Source organism: Phocoena sinus, chromosome 13, assembly GCF_008692025.1.
Source record: "Phocoena sinus isolate mPhoSin1 chromosome 13, mPhoSin1.pri, whole genome shotgun sequence".
Taxonomy (NCBI): Eukaryota; Metazoa; Chordata; class Mammalia; order Artiodactyla; family Phocoenidae; genus Phocoena; species Phocoena sinus.
In genome coordinates, this window is record NC_045775.1 from 34,398,039 (window position 1) to 34,410,964 (window position 12,926).

The 12,926-nt window shown below is 50.3% G+C and overlaps 1 long non-coding RNA gene across 1 annotated transcript in view; it reads left to right on the forward strand.

Annotated features, from left to right (window-relative positions):
- Positions 1-3,918: 3,918 nt before the first annotated feature.
- Positions 3,919-12,926, forward strand: part of LOC116763907 — a 35,190-nt gene continuing 26,182 nt past the window's right edge. Inside the window, exons 1-3 of the long non-coding RNA XR_004352672.1 lie at positions 3,919-4,372; positions 4,936-5,058; positions 12,483-12,577. This is a non-coding gene — a long non-coding RNA (uncharacterized LOC116763907). The remainder of the gene's footprint in view (positions 4,373-4,935; positions 5,059-12,482; positions 12,578-12,926) is intronic.

Consider the following 12,926-nt stretch of genomic DNA (forward strand, 5'->3'; position numbering starts at 1 on the left):
CCTTGTAGGGGCTGGGGATTCGTTTAGCTGTTTCCATCATTAGCATTTTTCACCACTGCATTCTCATGCCTGGCACAAAACCTGACAAATTGAAATCCTCCTTAAATGTGTATTCATGAAATGCTAACATGCCCCATGGGAGAAGTGGGAGATGGGGGGGAGCCAGGGAAAGAAGTACAGAGAAGGTGGCCCCCCAGTAAAGACCCCACAGGAAGTGGGATTTCAGTCACACTCATAGAAGTCATAGAAGATCCGGAGGGGGATGTGTGACAAAACAGTAAACTCAGCCATTGCTGTCACCCATGGGGCTTCCCCTCCTTATAATGTGGCATCTGATCCCGATCCTTTACCTTCGGCTTTTATTTAGTGCCTAGTAAGTACTAAGACCTGTGGGAAACACCACCTCTGCTCTCTAGGAGCTTACAATCCAGGAAGAGAAATAAAGTTTATTTTTCAAAAATTTATTATATGCACGATCTGGATTTGGATCCTGGCCTAGAAAGGAAAAGGAGACATTGGACAGTGGGCAAAATTTGAATGGGATCTGGAAATCTGAATGGGTTGCACACAGGTTATAGAACAGTGTACTTGCTTTTGAAGAAATATACTCAGTGAAATATTTAGGGGTGGAATGGCATCATGTCTGCAACTTGCTCTCAGATTGAACAGAAAAGAAATAACGATAATGGCCGGGAAGGAAGGAAAGGGTAAATGTTAATGATTGTAGAATCTGATTTAAGGAGCTAAGTGAGTTGTTTATACTGTTCTTGCAACTTTTCTTTAAGTTTGAAATTATTTCAAAATAAATTTTGTTTTTAAATTTTTTAATAATAATAATAATTACAACCCACAAACCTTCTCTGCCTATTGCTGAGAAAGTTCCTTCCTGCCCCACGTGAGAAGTGCTCTGTTAGGGATAGAGGCACAGAGCAGGAAGAGGGTCCCGCTGGGTCTATTCAGAGACCTTCTGGATCCTGGAACTTCCTCCCCAACCCCTTCCCACCCTGGCTGCCTCAGGAGACTGGCTCTCTCGCTCCCCTATCTGGGCTACCCCAAGGTCTCACTCTTTTCAGAGCCCACATCTGTGATTTCTCCCACTCACGCTCTCCATGCCGGCGCAGGTACCCCACTCCCCCATCAGCCTGTTTAGGAGAGGAAGGTCTCTGATTGCCCACAGGGACTACCACTCTGGTCATTCCACACAAGAACATAGGTACCACCTTCACTTTGCTCCCATAGGAGAACTGAGGCTCAGAGTTTTGCAGCAAAAACCTTGAACCAACAAAGATCTACTCAGTGGGACCAATTTCAGGTCAGCTGCACATAGCAGGGGCCTGGACTATAAAACACTTTAATGGTCTGGCTGAGTTATCACAGATGGGTCTGGCTGCTTCCCCATCTCTCCGCCGTCCTCCCCATTGCCTCACTCCTTTCTCTGAGCTGCCAGCAGCACGTGGTGCTGCATTTGTCAGGCCATTGCCAGTCAAGGCCGCCTCATGGCCCTCTGAGGAATCCCACATACCTCAGCCTGGCACTCAGGACCGTCTGCAAAGTGGACCAGTTCCTGCTCCAGCTGTTTCTCCCATTATTCCTTTGCACCCGCTTTTGCCCTACATTCTTAGTGTCCTGGATGTGCTCACACTTTCCCTCCCCCGCACCTATGCTGATGCACTTCCTCTGCCCTGGAAGGGCCTCCTTCCCCATCTCCACCTGGCAAATGCCCATCTACCTCTCAAGGCCCACTTCAAATGTGACCTCTTCCTAAGGCCTTTCATATTCCACCCCAACCTGATCTGACCTCTTTCTCCTCTCTTGGCAATTATTTTCAGCTCCATTACCTTCATGCTTTATTTTTGGAATGCCAATTCCTTCTACTCAACTCTAAGCTCTGCAAGGGAGAAATCTGTCTCTTATCCACTCAGTACCTAGCAACCTGTGGACATGCAGTAGGTGTTCAATAAATGCATAGGAGGTAATATGGCTAAGTGTGTTTGCCGTACTTTACTATGAGGCACAGGTCCACAGAACCGTGAACTCTGAGGGACACAGAATACGGGCGCTCTTTCCAGGAGGAGATGGAAATAACAGCTACACTGAGCTCCCGTTAGGTGCCCTCTGGCCCCGACCCCATCCCCATCTGGCTCCCGGCCTCCTCAATCCTCAAGGACACACTTTAAAAATATCTCCCCTCCTTGCCTCCCTCCTCTCTGCTATGCCTTTCTCCTTTCCCTTCCTTTCTCTCCCCTAAAACCCTCGGGCTCCTACCCACAGAACACTGGGGAGAAAACAGAAGAGCTGAGGGATTCCCCACCAGCTTCTGAGCCCTGAGATGAGGAAGTGATTATCAGAGGCCACTGTCTTGGTCAGTTCCTGTTTCTGGAGCGAAGATGCCAAAATCTGTTCCTTTTTCTGTGAAAAATGTATGAGTTTTCATTTCCAAAATTCCCAGAAGCAAGACTGTCACTGTGAGCCGTCTGTGTTTTTGTCTGCCTGCATCTGTATGGAAGGTCCGCCAAGGCCTCCTGGGCCTGCTCCTTGTGGGCCAGCGTCCAGGGGCGGTCTTGACAATGACACCTCACTCCCTGCCCCTCCCCATCCCCCCCCACCCCGCCCCGGCCTTGACCTGGCCGAGGAGAGACAAGTGCATTAGGACAGGCCTGCCTCTGGCCTCCTAATGCTTCCTGAGGCCTTGCAGGAGAAGTCCCTCCCCAGGGTTGGTCTGCTGCTCAGAAGCCCCTAGAGAGGGTAGAAATTTAAGCTGATAACCTGGACTCAGATGTGGATTAATTTGGGAAACCCTGTCCCTGCCCTGCTCCCAGGCTTGAAACCATCGGGATGGCAGACACAGCCACGCCATCCCCGCCCCCAGCCTTGGCCCGGGGCCCCACCTTCTGCGCCCCAGTCCCATCTGGAATGGGAGGAGAGCCCACTTCATGTGGAATCAGACCCTCCTGAGCCCTCTGTGGAGAAAGGAAGAGGGCCAGCCAGGGAAGTATTGGAGGTGGAGCCAGGGAAGGGTGGGATATGCAAAAAGGCACCAGAGCCTAAAGCCGGGGTAACAGAGTTGAGCATGGGCCTTGAGATTAAGATTAGGCTCAAGGTGTGAAGGTCAAAGTCGTCTTGGTGCCAGGCCCTCTGGGCTGTGCTTGCCTTGGGTTGGCAGGTGAGAGAGAGCAGGACAGACCTAGGTAGCAGGTTCTTTGCCTAAGCAGGAAGCAAAGATGAACGCTTTCTAGCAGGATCTACATTTGGCCTGCTTTTCCTTTGGTCTCTGCTTCCGTTTGTACCGTGCCTACCCAATTCTCATGCATTCATTTAACAAACATTTAAATAGCCTAGAACATGCGCAGATATCAGTGGCCAGGGCTTTCCAAAAGCGTAGTCTGGGACTTGCAGAGTCCTCACTGCCTGGAGCTTCAGCGTCGCGCTCAGCTAGGCCCCTCGCGTGCTGTGCGCTTTGTGCACCATCCCGGTTGCTGGGGCCTGAGGTCTGATCAGCAGGGGATTGAGTAGGGGTGCAGGACCGCTCCCCATATGCCCGGCCCAGACAATCTGAGCCCGAGACAGGTTAAGGGGGCAGGAGACTGGGCAGGGCCGGGGAGTCTCTGCGGGGGCCGACCTTGTGCCCTTTCGCAGTGAGTGGTGGCGGCCCTCCCAGGGAAGGGGTCCCCTTCCATGCCCGGAGCTGGGAGCCGGGGCAGCCCTCGCCAGCGCCGCGCCCTCCCCGAGGCCCGAGGGAGGCGCCGCGAGAGGAATTCCAGCCATTTCCTCTGCGCCGCGCGGTATGTGGCCTGCTCGCTGCCCGACCGCAGCGCGGCCCGGAGGTGGGGGCCGGCGGCGCGGGCCCGTCACCAGCCGCGTCTGGCAACTGCCCCGGCCTCGCCGTCCCGCTCCAGATTCACGGCTGGCCGCGCCTCGTCCCGGGCGACCAAACCGGCCCTGGAGCGGCCCTGGGCCGGCGCGGCGCTGCCGGGACCCCGGCTCCTCCCCGCGCGGCCGCAGCCGGCGTAATCGCTCCCGCCCCACGCCCGCCTGCCTCCTCCGTACTCGCCGCGCACCCTAACCCGCGGGTCCCCCGAATCTCAGTTTGAAACTGAAGGTGGCCTTTGCTACGCCACCTTGGGGCACGTCCCTTAGCCTCTCTAAGCGTCAGTTTCTCCACCTGTGAAATGGGCACCCTGACAATAGTGCTACCTCATTTGTGCCGCCCTGAGGTTAAATGAGAGAGGGAACGTGCTGGAGCAATGTCAACGATGTTTTCGTTTCTCTAGGTATCGCTGCCGTCCTCGGCTCTCCTGGATCTTCCGCCCACCCTGCCCAGGGCCTCTTCTCCATACTAATTCTTGGTGGAGCAGTCGGGGCGGCTTTACAGGTAGGCACTGAAGACGGCCGCCTCAAGGACCGGCGGTAGGCTCTCCCTCGGGATTCTCTGCCCGCTAGGTTCTTGAAAAACCTAAGGGACAGTTATTTCGTTTTTTAAATGATGTCATCGCCGTCTGACATCAACCAGGCACGTAGCGATTGGTGGAAGTTGAGGGTGCGGACTGGGATGGTAGGTCCGCAGACGTGGACTCCACATGCCGGTCTCAACAGACGCTGGGCCACCATGTGCTCTCTGGGCTCCTCTTTCAAAGTGCAGATCCTCCACCCCCAGCCCCCGGGAGAAGGGAACATTCTTTCAGCTTTAACCCTGCGCTAGAGCAGCGAGAAAGGGAAAGCCAGAGCCCCTAGGCGACTGGGTGGGTGGGATCCACTTCCCCTGCCGCCCACCCCCGCCCACGACTGCGGTAAATGTGACACTGAGCGGAGTTGGAAAGCCCCGGGTTTCACCGGGCCTAACCGCCGACTGCTTTGCAGACGCAGCCCCGAGGAGCCGCTCTGCCGCGGTGTTCCCCCAGATGGCTCCTTGTTTTGATTTTGAAACTTCCATTCCAGCCAGAGCGCCAAGGCCGAGAATCAGCCCTTGCAGCAAGACGTGCTCCCCTCGTCCCCCGCCCCCTCCACACGCTACAGCCACAGACCGCATAAATCCAGGTGGAGACAGGTCCAGAAACACAGGTGCTATAAATATCCCAGTCCGGCGAGCGGGGAGACACAGCTCCCGGGCAGCCCGTCCCCACCCACCCTCCTCTGAGCCCAGCACTTCCGGCCATCGCTGCGCTGCAGGCGGCTCTCCGAGTTGGGAGGGGCGGACTCCATCCGTAGCAGAGGCCTGGCTTCCTTTTCCTCGCCCGAGACCCCCTGAGTGCCTAACCTGAGGGTTTTCTCTCCACTCTGGATACACCTCCCGAACTCCCAATCGCAGACCGTTTCCTCCCTCCCCTGGTATTTTTTAAAGGCTGTGGCCAGTCTTCCTGAAATGCTGACTTCTCTTTCAAGATGGATGGGGGGATGCTGCCTTAGGTTAGAAGGCAACGAACGAAATCACATTTTTAAATGTAAAATTTGATTCTAAATTTTTGATGGTGCTTTTCGTTTTGGTGGAGGTGGGGACGGACGACGGTGGGGAACAGGCTGCAGGCAGAGTAAATCTAAAAGAGGGGGAAAAAGAAGCTGGGAGTACACACATGTAAAGAGGGGATATCTCTCCGCTGGAAAAGAGAGTTGCTGTCCCAGCAGGCTGGTTCCCAGGAGCTTGGTGCGGCTTTCTGAGCCAGTCTCCTGAGCCTGGGACTTTATGGGGTGCAGCTCCCTGAGAAGGAGCCTGTTGGACACAATAAGACTGCTCTGGAAAAAAGGTTAATGAAGTTCCACCACCTGGGCTAAGGGATTCAGACACAAAAATTATTCCCAGGAAACTCGGACATCTGATGACTCCAGGAGAGGGTGGCAAAGAGCAAGGCAGGTTTGGAGATAATGAGTGAAACAGATCTGAACCACCAGTTTTCAAATGTGTCTGTAAAAATAAGCTTTAACTAAATGCTAAATAAAGCCCTGGTTTAAAAAATGAAGTCACACTCGTCTTCCAATGTGGGCGCTTACTCTCGAGTTGCTGTGCTAAGGAAGCACTTGGTCAGCTCACCCTGCTTAGAATGTACTATTAATTCCCCATTTCACAGATGAGAAAACTGAGGTCAGAGAGGCTAATTAACTAGTAGAGAAGAGTTTCGAACTCAGGGATCTGACTCCAGTGGTTACCTGTGGAACCTCTGCTGTAGGGTAATCAGCTCTGATGGTCTCTCTGACCAGAGATTGGCATGACTCCACTTCAGCCTTCAGCTGTCTTTAACAGTGAGGAAGACATTGCTGTAACACCTGCCTGCCTCTAGTAGACCCGAGTGATTGCAGCCTCATTGAACTTGATGGCATTCCTGAGGGGGCCAGGCAACCTACCCTAAGACCCCAGTGTATAGAGAAACAAGCCCTCCGTAAGAGGAGGACTCTGAATGGACTGGATGCAGTCACCAAGGTCAGCCCTTCCTGTGTGATTTCAGGACCACAGGGAGCCCCAAGTGGCCTCCTTACTAAAAATCAACCATAAAAGAACCATTGTGCTTAACACAGAACCAGATGTGTGTTTAAATTTACACAGGTCACTGCTATCTCACCTTGGGCCATGGGCCAAGGCGACCCAAAGATACATGTTGTCTGGCTTTCCTAGCATTTTTTAAAAGTTGAGTTAATTACCAAACGTTTAAAATTGGAAGATTGTGCAGAAATATCTGGATTTTTTTAGCTTCTCCCCCCGCCCCCCAGTCTTTAAGAGCTGGCCACACTGACATGTACTCTGTGGTCCACCCCAGTCCCAGCCATTCCACCCTCCTGCTTGGCCAATTGACATTTGAATTTGCTGACCCCCATCTTCCTCACTAAAATGCAATTATTCACTAAAGAGGTAACTGTTGAGTCTAACTAGTCACATTCCACTTTGGCTATCTTTTCTGGAGAGCTGGTTAAGGTAGAATAGTTGAGGTAAGTTAAAGTGAGGGTAGGAGAGAAAGTGGGGTTCCCCCAAACAAAGCGTCAGACCATACCAGAACAGAGCAGACTTCTGAGTTCCCAGAAGACCACAAGATGAGAAATTGGTGTTCAAACAGCTGACATGGATGTCAGAACATCACCTGTTTCCCAGGAGCTCATCCTTTCATTTAACTTAGCAAACACCACTCTTTTATTAGCATCCTGGGCAGCCTTTCCCAAACCTGCTTCTGGAAGTGCCTTGGGGAATGTCCAGAAGCAAACCCTGGAGGTGATTAGAGGGCTGCCGACTCAGGCTATGAGCGAGCCCAAAGGAACGGGGCTGAGCTTTCAACCAGGACAGAGCTGAGCCCAGAGGAGGAGCTGAATGAAGACGAGGGGTTTGAGCAGCCAGGAACTGAAGCACGACCTCATTCACCAAGATGGTGAGCAGCTGTGTTCTCTGAAACGTGGACCACATGAGGGAAAACCATCTCCCCCGAACTTGGAAGCTTTTCTGCCAAAGCAGTTTATCGTGCACGCAGAGAGGTGAAAAGGTTTTGTATGGAGACGTAAGAAGGGACGAGATGGGCTTTGACGGACTGTATGACAGTCCTCGGGGCAACCTCAGCCTTCCCCAAATGCTCATCTGGGAGAGTTTCAGCCCTGTGAATATTTGAACTCAGACCTTTTTGGCAGTAGTCCATGGGACAAGTGTGTCAACAGAGCCCCAGATGTGAACTCTGGGGTGTGGAGGGCGTGAATGTGATGAGGTACTTTTAGGGCTTTTAGAGAAACAGGAAATACAGTTATCAGAGACAGGAAAATCTATTCAACTTCTTTCAAAACCAGTGAGGGGATAACATGGCCATCAGAATTGTCACAACTGCTAGGTGAAGCGTTTGGAAAAGAACAAATTAGCAGCAAAGGGGTAGGAGAGGCCCCTTCGGGGAGTCGGCAGGCTGGGGCAGGGACACACTCTATTCAGAGAGCCTCCTCTCCCCTGCTGCATCACCAGGAGCCCCTGAAATCCCAGCACTCAGTCTTGCCGCCATCATCTGTGCATTGTGTCCTCGTTCCTGTTCATGTCAGTCCTCAAATCTCCCTGGCTCCCAGAGGCCCTGTCTTTCCCCTATTCTGTGGCCTCTCCCACCCTCCCCAAGTCCTGAAACTCTTCCTCCGTGACCTCTGGAGTTCATAATCCGTGATTAGCAAACTCTCCTTTATCCTCAACCTGTTGTCTGAGCATCCTCTTCACTTCTGTCCCTATGGGACACCCAGCTCTCCCCTGAGTTCACTGCTGCCCTCACAGCCTTCTCCAGCAGGGCCTGATTTTGTTCTCTCACAGCCCCCGTCCCTAGACCTGGAGGTGAGATAGGTGTCCTCCTGACTGGTCATCGTCACCTTTAGAAGTATTCCCTTGCACACCACGTTGAATTTCGTGTTATCAAATTATACCAATCACTGCTGTCTTCTCCTGACCCCCAGGCATTATTTTGCAAATATTCTAGGTCTTGGTTCACTGTCACTCTCACCAACACTGTCTTAACTCTTGGCGATTCAGTATAGAGTAGATGACCCTTCCAATACCCCAGCCTCTCAGTCTCTTGAATTTCTCTCCCCCAGTGATTTTCCCTCCCCTCAACCCATAGTTGTGATTACACACAACTGCAGTCCCTCCATGATCTCAATTTCGTGCCTCCTCCTATCTTTCCAGCTCACCTCCTTGCTTGATCCCAGCCATCCTCTGACCCCACCAGAGCCTCCAATATGTTGATCCCACTATACCCTTCACTGTTGCCCACCCCTTTGATGTTCTTAATCCCCTCCTGACCCAGTGTAAATTTCATAGCCATACCTAGCCAGAGAAATACACACAGCCCCACTGCTGGACCTCATTTGAAGTTCATGCTGATGAAACTTAAGTGGGCCCTTAATGCTGCCCAACAGTCACACTTGTGTTTCCCTGATCCGTTCACTCACCTATGCTCCTGGGTGACAGTTTTGTTCCTTCTTTTCTCTTCTCAAACCCTTAATATTCCCTTCCCATTCTCACTCTCAGCTGAATTCTAAAAGAATCTAATTGGATTCTTTTTTCACTGGGAAAATAGAAGCAACACGAGGAGAAATCTGCAGAGTCCCACCATCACATTCATCCCCTGTCCAGCAGTTGCATCTTCACACTTTGCCTTTCCACCTACTGTCAGAGGTGACCCATCCATCAAAAGCAAATTCCTCCACTTGCGCAGGCAACCCAGTCCCTCTCACCTACTCACGGATATTACTCAGCAATTCTTCCTACACCAAATTATTACTCTCTGCTGGATTCTTTCCATCAGCACACAAACATGCTATTATTTCCCACATCTTAAAAAAAAAAAAAAGCCTTTTAATGACTGTACTTCCCTTGGCAGCCTCTCTCCCATTTGTTTGCTCCCCTTTAGAGCAAATCCCTCAGAAGAGTCATCTGTACTGGCTATGTCCGGTTTCTCTCCTCCAGTCCTCTCTTAAACCAACCCCAAATCAGGCCTATATCCCTCAGTGCTCCACAGAAATTATTCTGGTCCAAGTTACCATGGCTTAATAAATCCAGTGGTCACTTCTCAGTTCTTGTCTTATTGATTAGTAACATCTGATATAATCAACCACATCCTCCTCCTTGATGCACATTCTTCCCTGGACTTCCAGAACACCTCACTCTCTTGGTTTTCCTCCTCTCTCACTGCTCCCACCTTCTTGGTCTCTTTTCCTGGCTCTGCCTCTTTTCCCTGACCTCTAAGTGTTGACGTGCGCAGGGCTCAGACCTCAGTCCTCTACTCTTCCTTATCTACCTCTTTTGATGATCTCATCTAGATATGTGGTTTTAAATACAATCTATGCACCCATGACCCACATTTATACCTAGTCCAGACCTCTGCCCTGAACTCTAGACTCATATATCCGACTGTCTGCCCCGCATCTCCAAACTCAAGATGTCCAAAACTAAACTCTTGAGATGCTCCCCAAACTTGATCTACCTGCAGTCTTTCCTATCACAGTTGATGGCAACTCTATTCTTCCAGTGGCTCAGGCCCAAACACTGAGTTATCCTTGACTCTTGTCTTCCTCTCACATGCACATCAGATCTGACAGGAATTAACTCTACCAACAGAATGCATCTGGACTTCACCCACTTCTCACCCCCTTTATGGTTGCTGTCCTAGTCGAAGCCACCGTCATCTCTCACCTGGATTACTGCTATGTCCTCCTATCAAAAGTCTCCCTGCTTCTACTCTGGCCTTCAACACAGAAACCAGAGTGATCTTTTTTTTTTTTTTTTTTTTTGGCCGCACCTTGGGGCTTGTAGGACCTTAGTACCCCGACCAGGGATCAAACCCATGCCCCCTGCAATGGAAGTGTGGAGTCCTAACCTCTGGACCTCCAGGGAATCCCCAAGAGTGATCCTTTTAAAATATACTTTAGACCACATCACTCTCTAATCAAAACTTCTAAAGCCCCCTGTCCCCCATTTCTTTTAGGGTTACTCTTTAATAACTCCCCATTTCTCTCAGTGTAAAAATGGAAGTCTTTACAATGACCAAAGAGTTCCTCCATTATCTGCCCACTCTTCCCACCACACACCTCCCTGGCTCCCTCTTTGGATTATTTTCTTTTCTTTTTTTTTAAATTTTGGCCACACCACGTGACTTGCGGGATCTTAGTTCCCTGACCAGGGATCGAACTCGGGCCCCCAGCAGTGGAAGCACAGAGTCCTAATCACTGCACCGCCAGGGAATTCCCTGTCTTCCTCTTTGGATACTCCCTTCCTCACTCATTCTGGGAGTCCAGCCTCCTTGATGTTATTCAAACACACTAGGCATGTTCCCACAGTGAGGTCTCTGCTCTAGCTCTACCCTCTACCTGAACGCTCTTGCCCCAGAAATCTACTTGCCAACCTTCTCACTCCTTCAGTCTTTAGATTCCCACCTTTTCAATGAGACCCATTTGACCACCCTGTTTAATACTGATACTTGCCCTTTCCCTACACCCTGACACTCTTGATCACCCTTAACCTGGACAACCTTGTTCGTTTTTGTCCCCATAGCATTTATTATCTCCTAACATACTATGTAATTTATATATTTATGTTTATTGCCTATTATCTATCTTCCCCTGACCCCACCCCCACAGGGCTCTTTCTCTATGTTGTTCACAAATGTATCCCAAATGCCTAGGACAGTGCCTGACACATGGTAGGGAAACAATATGTATTTTTGGGGAATGAATGAAAATAATCCAGGCAGAGAGGGACTTACTCCCTTGCCCATCAGAAATGTCTGGGCCAAGAACAAAAGGGAAAATGGAACCAGAAAGAACAGTTGGAGCTGACCATAAACACATGATTCACGGGCAAAGTCAGGTCAAGTCAGAATGAACAAACTGTGTGCTCATAGTCACTAGATAGATAGATAGATAGATAGATAGATAGATAGATAGAATCTCCCACATGGTAGGTAATAAAGCGACTTTATTTACCACATATAGAATAAATAAAAGCCTGGGCCAATGACACCGACTTATCCGATTCCCGTCATTGTCAGTTGCTTTTTAGCTGTTCCCCCAGCCCTAAGTGAGCCAGTTACAGTTGACCCTTGAACAGCGTGGAGTTTGAACTGCCTGGGTCCACTTATACACGGATTCTTTTCAACAAATGTACAGTCGGCGCTCCCTTTTCACGGGCTTTGCATTAGGGGATTCAACCAACTATGGACAGCAGATTAAGTTTTGATCTGGGGTTTGTTGAATCCGAGGACGCGGAGGGTCGACTGTATCCAGTGAACTATGCCGTTTTATATAAAGGACTTGAGCATCCACGGATTTTGGTATTTGCAGGGGCCCCTGGAATCAGTGCCCCGTGGATACCGAAGGACAACGGTACAGTTTGTCAGAGGCACCACAGAGAGTAAAGGCAAAAGGACAGGGTCCTACAAGTGAGGACTTTGAAAAAGAAACTCCTCTCTCTTCACCTCTTCCCCTAAGTGCCTTCTCAGTAGGGGATAGTGCAGTACCAGATGTTCGGGGCAGTACCCAAGCCATTTCCTCAGAATTCTGCAATCATTGGATGCAGATGGTTAATAATTCTGCTTGCCTGGCCCCCACATGTCCACTGCTAACAGAGGCCTTCTGGAGTCCATGCCTTCCTTTCCCATAGGGATTGCAGCTTCCAGGCTGACTGCCAATGTATTCCTTCTCGAAAGATACCAGTGTTATGCGAGGAGCCTCTGCACTAAGGATAAACAAGTTAAATGAGGCTCCTAAGGCCCTCCAGACATTTTAGTTAGAGACCCTGGGGTATCAGCCTTGTGGCTGCACCAGGGGCTTGAGGCCACTGTAGGCTCTGGGGCAGGAGGCTTTACCTGTCCTGAAGAGAAATAGAATCTCAGAGCCTTTACAGAGTTGAGGCTTCAGCTCACAGCTCATAACTGCAGACAAAGCTCCCAGAGGGGTCTGGGCAGAAGCTCCAGAAGATCCCCCTCGGCCAGACATGAAGACAAGACCCCAATTCCCAGGACAGACTCGAACCAAATTGCCTTCTTCCAAAACAGGGGCATCCTCAGCTACACCTTTCATCATAAGGAACGTGTGTGCATTGATGGAGCTCACCTAGTGCCAAGAGAGCGGCAAAAGGCATTGAAATAAGGTAAGCCTACGTCATTTCTCCATAGAAAACATTCATTCGTAAGGAAGGCATTCATCTTTGACATGAATAGGGACGCCCTACGAGGTTCAGAGTAAGCACGAAACACAGCAGAAGAAGCAGCACTCCTGTATAAAAATATAATTTAGGGAATTCCCCGGCGGTCCAGTGGTTAAGACTCGGCAGTGGCACTGCAGTGGGCCCGGATTTGACCCCTGGTCAGGGAATTAAGATCCCATAAGCCACGTGACACAGCCAAAAGAAAAAAAACAAAAAAATATATATATATATATGTGTGTATATATATATATATATAAAATATATATAATGTATTATATATAATACATATGTA